Raw genomic sequence first — 7,500 nt, 5'->3', positions numbered from 1 at the left:
TGATAATAGTGTGCATTTTTTCCATATAAGGACATTGTAATCTATTAGCATACAAAATTTATCATAAAATATGGCTTATAGTTTATTTAAATTAAAATGCTTGCGTTTTAACACAAAATAAATGTCATTAATTTGATAAAGTGCTGATAGATTTATATGATTACAGTGCGTTAATTTTTCGGAATTATATAATGGCATAATTATCAATGATTTTTGTGTTTATTATATGCACTTGTATGATTAACAATGCGAAAGATTCAGGATACCTTCGGGACCCGTCTTGAAACACGGACCAAGGAGTCTAACATATGTGCAAGTTATTGGGATATAAACCTAATAGCGTAATTAACTTGACTAATAATGGGATTAGTTTTTTAACTATTTATAGTTAATTAACACAATCCCGGGGCGTTCTATATAGTTATGTATAATGATATTTATATTATTTATGCCTCTAACTGGAACGTACCTTGAGCATATATGCTGTGACCCGAAAGATGGTGAACTATACTTGATCAGGTTGAAGTCAGGGGAAACCCTGATGGAAGACCGAAACAGTTCTGACGTGCAAATCGATTGTCAGAATTGAGTATAGGGGCGAAAGACCAATCGAACCATCTAGTAGCTGGTTCCTTCCGAAGTTTCCCTCAGGATAGCTGGTGCATTTTAATATTATATAAAATAATCTTATCTGGTAAAGCGAATGATTAGAGGCCTTAGGGTCGAAACGATCTTAACCTATTCTCAAACTTTAAATGGGTAAGAACCTTAACTTTCTTGATATGAAGTTTAAGGTTATGATATAATGTGCCCAGTGGGCCACTTTTGGTAAGCAGAACTGGCGCTGTGGGATGAACCAAACGTAATGTTACGGTGCCCAAATTAACAACTCATGCAGATACCATGAAAGGCGTTGGTTGCTTAAAACAGCAGGACGGTGATCATGGAAGTCGAAATCCGCTAAGGAGTGTGTAACAACTCACCTGCCGAAGCAACTAGCCCTTAAAATGGATGGCGCTTAAGTTGTATACCTATACATTACCGCTAAAGTAGATGATTTATATTACTTGTAATATAAATTTTGAAACTTTAGTGAGTAGGAAGGTACAATGGTATGCGTAGAAGTGTTTGGCGTAAGCCTGCATGGAGCTGCCATTGGTACAGATCTTGGTGGTAGTAGCAAATAATCGAATGAGACCTTGGAGGACTGAAGTGGAGAAGGGTTTCGTGTGAACAGTGGTTGATCACGAGTTAGTCGGTCCTAAGTTCAAGGCGAAAGCCGAAAATTTTCAAGTAAAAAACTAATGACTAAATAAATATATATACAAGCCAAAAATAATATACTTGAATAATTTTGAACGAAAGGGAATACGGTTCCAATTCCGTAACCTGTTGAGTATCCGTTTGTTATTAAATATGGGCCTCGTGCTCATCCTGGCAACAGGAACGACCATAAAGAAGCCGTCGAGAGATATCGGAAGAGTTTTCTTTTCTGTTTTATAGCCGTACTACCATGGAAGTCTTTCGCAGAGAGATATGGTAGATGGGCTAGAAGAGCATGACATATACTGTTGTGTCGATATTTTCTCCTCGGACCTTGAAAATTTATGGTGGGGACACGCAAACTTCTCAACAGGCCGTACCAATATCCGCAGCTGGTCTCCAAGGTGAAGAGTCTCTAGTCGATAGAATAATGTAGGTAAGGGAAGTCGGCAAATTAGATCCGTAACTTCGGGATAAGGATTGGCTCTGAAGATTGAGATAGTCGGGCTTGATTGGGAAACAATAACATGGTTTATGTGCTCGTTCTGGGTAAATAGAGTGTCTATCATTTATGGTGGTTACTTGTTCCCCGGATAGTTTAGTTACGTAGCCAATTGTGGAACTTTCTTGCTAAAATTTTTAAGAATACTAATTGGCTCAAACCGATTAGTTCTTATTAATTATAACGATTATCAATTAACAATCAATTCAGAACTGGCACGGACTTGGGGAATCCGACTGTCTAATTAAAACAAAGCATTGTGATGGCCCTAGCGGGTGTTGACACAATGTGATTTCTGCCCAGTGCTCTGAATGTCAAAGTGAAGAAATTCAAGTAAGCGCGGGTCAACGGCGGGAGTAACTATGACTCTCTTAAGGTAGCCAAATGCCTCGTCATCTAATTAGTGACGCGCATGAATGGATTAACGAGATTCCTACTGTCCCTATCTACTATCTAGCGAAACCACAGCCAAGGGAACGGGCTTGGAATAATTAGCGGGGAAAGAAGACCCTTTTGAGCTTGACTCTAATCTGGCAGTGTAAGGAGACATAAGAGGTGTAGAATAAGTGGGAGATATTAGGCTTCGGTTTGATATCGCCAATGAAATACCACTACTCTTATTGTTTCCTTACTTACTTGATTAAATGGAACGTGTATCATTTCCTAGCCATTATACGGATATATTTATTATATCTTATGGTATTGGGTTTTGATGCAAGCTTCTTGATCAAAGTATCACGAGTTTGTTATATAATCGCAAACAAATTCTTTAATAAAACGATGCATTTATGTATTTTTGATTTGAAAATTTGGTATAACTCCAATTACTCAGGTATGATCCAATTCAAGGACATTGCCAGGTAGGGAGTTTGACTGGGGCGGTACATCTCTCAAATAATAACGGAGGTGTCCCAAGGCCAGCTCAGTGCGGACAGAAACCACACATAGAGCAAAAGGGCAAATGCTGACTTGATCTCGGTGTTCAGTACACACAGGGACAGCAAAAGCTCGGCCTATCGATCCTTTTGGTTTAAAGAGTTTTTAACAAGAGGTGTCAGAAAAGTTACCATAGGGATAACTGGCTTGTGGCGGCCAAGCGTTCATAGCGACGTCGCTTTTTGATCCTTCGATGTCGGCTCTTCCTATCATTGTGAAGCAAAATTCACCAAGCGTTGGATTGTTCACCCATGCAAGGGAACGTGAGCTGGGTTTAGACCGTCGTGAGACAGGTTAGTTTTACCCTACTAATGACAAAACGTTGTTGCGACAGCATTCCTGCGTAGTACGAGAGGAACCGCAGGTACGGACCAATGGCACAATACTTGTTCGAGCGAACAGTGGTATGACGCTACGTCCGTTGGATTATGCCTGAACGCCTCTAAGGTCGTATCCGTGCTGGACTGCAATGATAAATAAGGGGCAATTTGCATTGTATGGCTTCTAAACCATTTAAAGTTTATAATTCATTTTATAAACGACAATGGATGTGATGCCAATGTAATTTGTAACATAGTAAATTGGGAGGATTTTCGATCACCTGATGCCGCGCTAGTTACATATAAAAACATTATTTAATACAATGACAAAGCCTAGAATCAATTGTAAACGACTTTTGTAACAGGCAAGGTGTTGTAAGTGGTTGAGCAGCTGCCATACTGCGATCCACTGAAGCTTATCCTTTGCTTGATGATTCGATATTTAATAAAATAACGAAATGGAAAGAATATTATAATTATTAAATTTATTTTGATAATTATAATTTTGGATTTTTGGGGAATCCAAAGAAAAAGGTAGCCAAAAAGTACTCGTCATATTATTAGTGACGCATATAAGATCATGTCAAAGTAAAAGAAACAAAGTAATGTTTGAGATTAACTATGAATCCACTTTTACGGTAGCCAAATGTCCCGTCATATTATTAGTGACGCATATAAGATCATGTCAAAGTAAAAGAAACAAAGTAATGTTTGAGATTAACTATGAATCCACTTTTACGGTAGCCAAATGTTCCGTCATATTATTAGTGACGCATATAAGATCATGTCAAAGTAAAAGAAACAAAGTAATGTTTGAGATTAACTATGAATCCACTTTTACGGTAGCCAAATGTTCCGTCATATTATTAGTGACGCATATAAGATCATGTCAAAGTAAAAGAAACAAAGTAATGTTTGAGATTAACTATGAATCCACTTTTACGGTAGCCAAATGTCCCGTCATATTATTAGTGACGCATATAAGATCATGTCAAAGTAAAAGAAACAAAGTAATGTTTGAGATTAACTATGAATCCACTTTTACCGTAGCCAAATATTCCGTCATATTATTAGTGACGCATATAAGATCATGTCAAAGTAAAAGAAACAAAGTAATGTTTGAGATTAACTATGAATCCACTTTTACGGTAGCCAAATGTTCCGTCATATTAGTGACGCATATAAGATCATGTCAAAGTAAAAGAAACAAAGTAATGTTTGAGATTAACTATGAATCCACTTTTACGGTAGCCAAATGTTCCGTCATATTATTAGTGACGCATATAAGATCATGTCAAAGTAAAAGAAACAAAGTAATGTTTGAGATTAACTATGAATCCACTTTTACGGTAGCCAAATGTTCCGTCATATTATTAGTGACGCATATAAGATCATGTCAAAGTAAAAGAAACAAAGTAATGTTTGAGATTAACTATGAATCCACTTTTACGGTAGCCAAATGTTCCGTCATATTATTAGTGACGCATATAAGATCATGTCAAAGTAAAAGAAACAAAGTAATGTTTGAGATTAACTATGAATCCACTTTTACGGTAGCCAAATGTCCCGTCATATTATTAGTGACGCATATAAGATCATGTCAAAGTAAAAGAAACAAAGTAATGTTTGAGATTAACTATGAATCCACTTTTACGGTAGCCAAATGTCCCGTCATATTATTAGTGACGCATATAAGATCATGTCAAAGTAAAAGAAACAAAGTAATGTTTGAGATTAACTATGAATCCACTTTTACCGTAGCCAAATATTCCGTCATATTATTAGTGACGCATATAAGATCATGTCAAAGTAAAAGAAACAAAGTAATGTTTGAGATTAACTATGAATCCACTTTTACGGTAGCCAAATGTCCCGTCATATTATTAGTGACGCATATAAGATCATGTCAAAGTAAAAGAAACAAAGTAATGTTTGAGATTAACTATGAATCCACTTTTACCGTAGCCAAATGTTCCGTCATATTATTAGTGACGCATATAAGATCATGTCAAAGTAAAAGAAACAAAGTAATGTTTGAGATTAACTATGAATCCACTTTTACGGTAGCCAAATGTTCCGTCATATTATTAGTGACGCATATAAGATCATGTCAAAGTAAAAGAAACAAAGTAATGTTTGAGATTAACTATGAATCCACTTTTACGGTAGCCAAATGTCCCGTCATATTATTAGTGACGCATATAAGATCATGTCAAAGTAAAAGAAACAAAGTAATGTTTGAGATTAACTATGAATCCACTTTTACCGTAGCCAAATATTCCGTCATATTATTAGTGACGCATATAAGATCATGTCAAAGTAAAAGAAACAAAGTAATGTTTGAGATTAACTATGAATCCACTTTTACGGTAGCCAAATGTCCCGTCATATTATTAGTGACGCATATAAGATCATGTCAAAGTAAAAGAAACAAAGTAATGTTTGAGATAACTATATATAAACCTCTTTACGGTAACCAAGAGTCTCGTCACATTAATAATAATAGTTAATGAATGTATAGCCATATAGATGATTGGTGACCGGTAATGAATAAAAAAAAAACCTATATTTAATATATCTATAAATAATACATATTATTTGCGGAATCGTTCATATAATATTATACTATGATATAATATTATTAAAATAGGTAATTAATTTATTATTACGATATAAGTCACCCTGACTAACAAAAGATTTTTTAAAATACACAATTGAATGGCGGGAGTAACTGTAACTTTTAAAGTGTAGTTCAATGCCTTGTTAATCAATTAGTAATGTTCATCAATAAATTAATCAAATTCCTACTGTCCCGAAGAATTGCTACTGGGATAAAATTAAATTAAACCAACGCGGCTGGTGCTCACACTAAACACTTTTTTTCCATTAAAAATCATTATAGGTAGGCAAGGCAGTTTTGCCGATCAAAGTATTCTTCAAAATATATGAAATTATGATATCCGATATATATATATATATATATATGATATCAATAATATAAATAAATTTACCATATACATATGAAAATCAGTATGAATATCAATTATATGAAGAAATATATATCATATGTATATAAAAAAGTATGAAATATACCTATAAACCTACCTATAAGTGGTTGCCGACTCAAGTATTGTTTAAAACATATGATATGCATATGATTTTGTCAATAATATTAATAAATTAATCATATACATATGAAAATCAGCATAAATATCAATTATATTAAGAAATATATCATATGTATATAAAAAAGTATGAAATATACCTATAAACTCTTAAGTAAATTGAGAAAAAGCCACAGTGTGGGCTCATCTAGTACTGAAAACACCCGATATCTAGATAGGGTGTTCAAAAACTATTATAGGTAGGCAGTGGTTGCCGACCCAAGTATTGTTCAAAACATATGATATGCATATGATTTTGTCAATAATATTAATAAATTAACCATATACATATGAAAATCAGCATAAATATCAATTATATTAAGAAATATAACATATGTATATAAAAAAGTATGAAATATACCTATAAACTCTTAAGTAAATTGAGAAAAAGCCACAGTGTGGGCTCATCTAGTACTGAAAACACCCGATATCTAGATAGGGTGTTCAAAAACTATTATAGGTAGGCAGTGGTTGCCGACCCAAGTATTGTTCAAAACATATGATATGCATATGATTTTGTCAATAATATTAATAAATTAACCATATACATATGAAAATCAACATAAATATCAATTATATTAAGAAATATATCATATGTATATAAAAAAGTATGAAATATACCTATAAACTCTTAAGTAAATTAAGAGAAAGCCACAGTGTGGGCTCATCTAGTACAGAAAACACCCGATATCTAGATAGGGTGTTCAAAAACTATTATAGGTAGGCAGTGGTTGCCGACCCAAGTATTGTTCAAAACATATGATATGCATATGATTTTGTCAATAATATTAATAAATTAACCATATACATATGAAAATCAACATAAATATCAATTATATTAAGAAATATATCATATGTATATAAAAAAGTATGAAATATACCTATAAACTCTTAAGTAAATTAAGAGAAAGCCACAGTGTGGGCTCATCTAGTACAGAAAACACCCGATATCTAGATAGGGTGTTCAAAAACTATTATAGGTAGGCAGTGGTTGCCGACCCAAGTATTGTTCAAAACATATGATATGCATATGATTTTGTCAATAATATTAATAAATTAACCATATACATATGAAAATCAGCATAAATATCAATTATATTAAGAAATATATCATATGTATATAAAAAAGTATGAAATATACCTATAAACTCTTAAGTAAATTAAGAGAAAGCCACAGTGTGGGCTCATCTAGTACAGAAAACACCCGATATCTAGATAGGGTGTTCAAAAACTATTATAGGTAGGCAGTGGTTGCCGACCCAAGTATTGTTCAAAACATATGATATGCATATGATTTTGTCAATAATATAAATAA

General features: G+C 33.7%; 1 non-coding gene across 1 annotated transcript in view; it reads left to right on the top strand.

The window, feature by feature from the left end:
• The window catches only part of LOC122320403, a 3,962-nt gene extending 502 nt beyond the window's left edge, over positions 1 to 3,460 (top strand). Inside the window, exon 1 of the ribosomal RNA XR_006245663.1 lies at positions 1 to 3,460. This exon is cut by the window's left edge and continues 502 nt beyond it. This is a non-coding gene — a ribosomal RNA (large subunit ribosomal RNA).
• The last annotated feature ends 4,040 nt before the right edge of the window (positions 3,461 to 7,500 follow it).

Source organism: Drosophila ficusphila, unplaced genomic scaffold, assembly GCF_018152265.1.
Source record: "Drosophila ficusphila isolate 14025-0441.05 unplaced genomic scaffold, ASM1815226v1 contig_498, whole genome shotgun sequence".
NCBI classification, from domain to species: domain Eukaryota; kingdom Metazoa; phylum Arthropoda; class Insecta; order Diptera; family Drosophilidae; genus Drosophila; species Drosophila ficusphila.
This window is presented reverse-complemented; position numbering and strand designations above follow the sequence as displayed.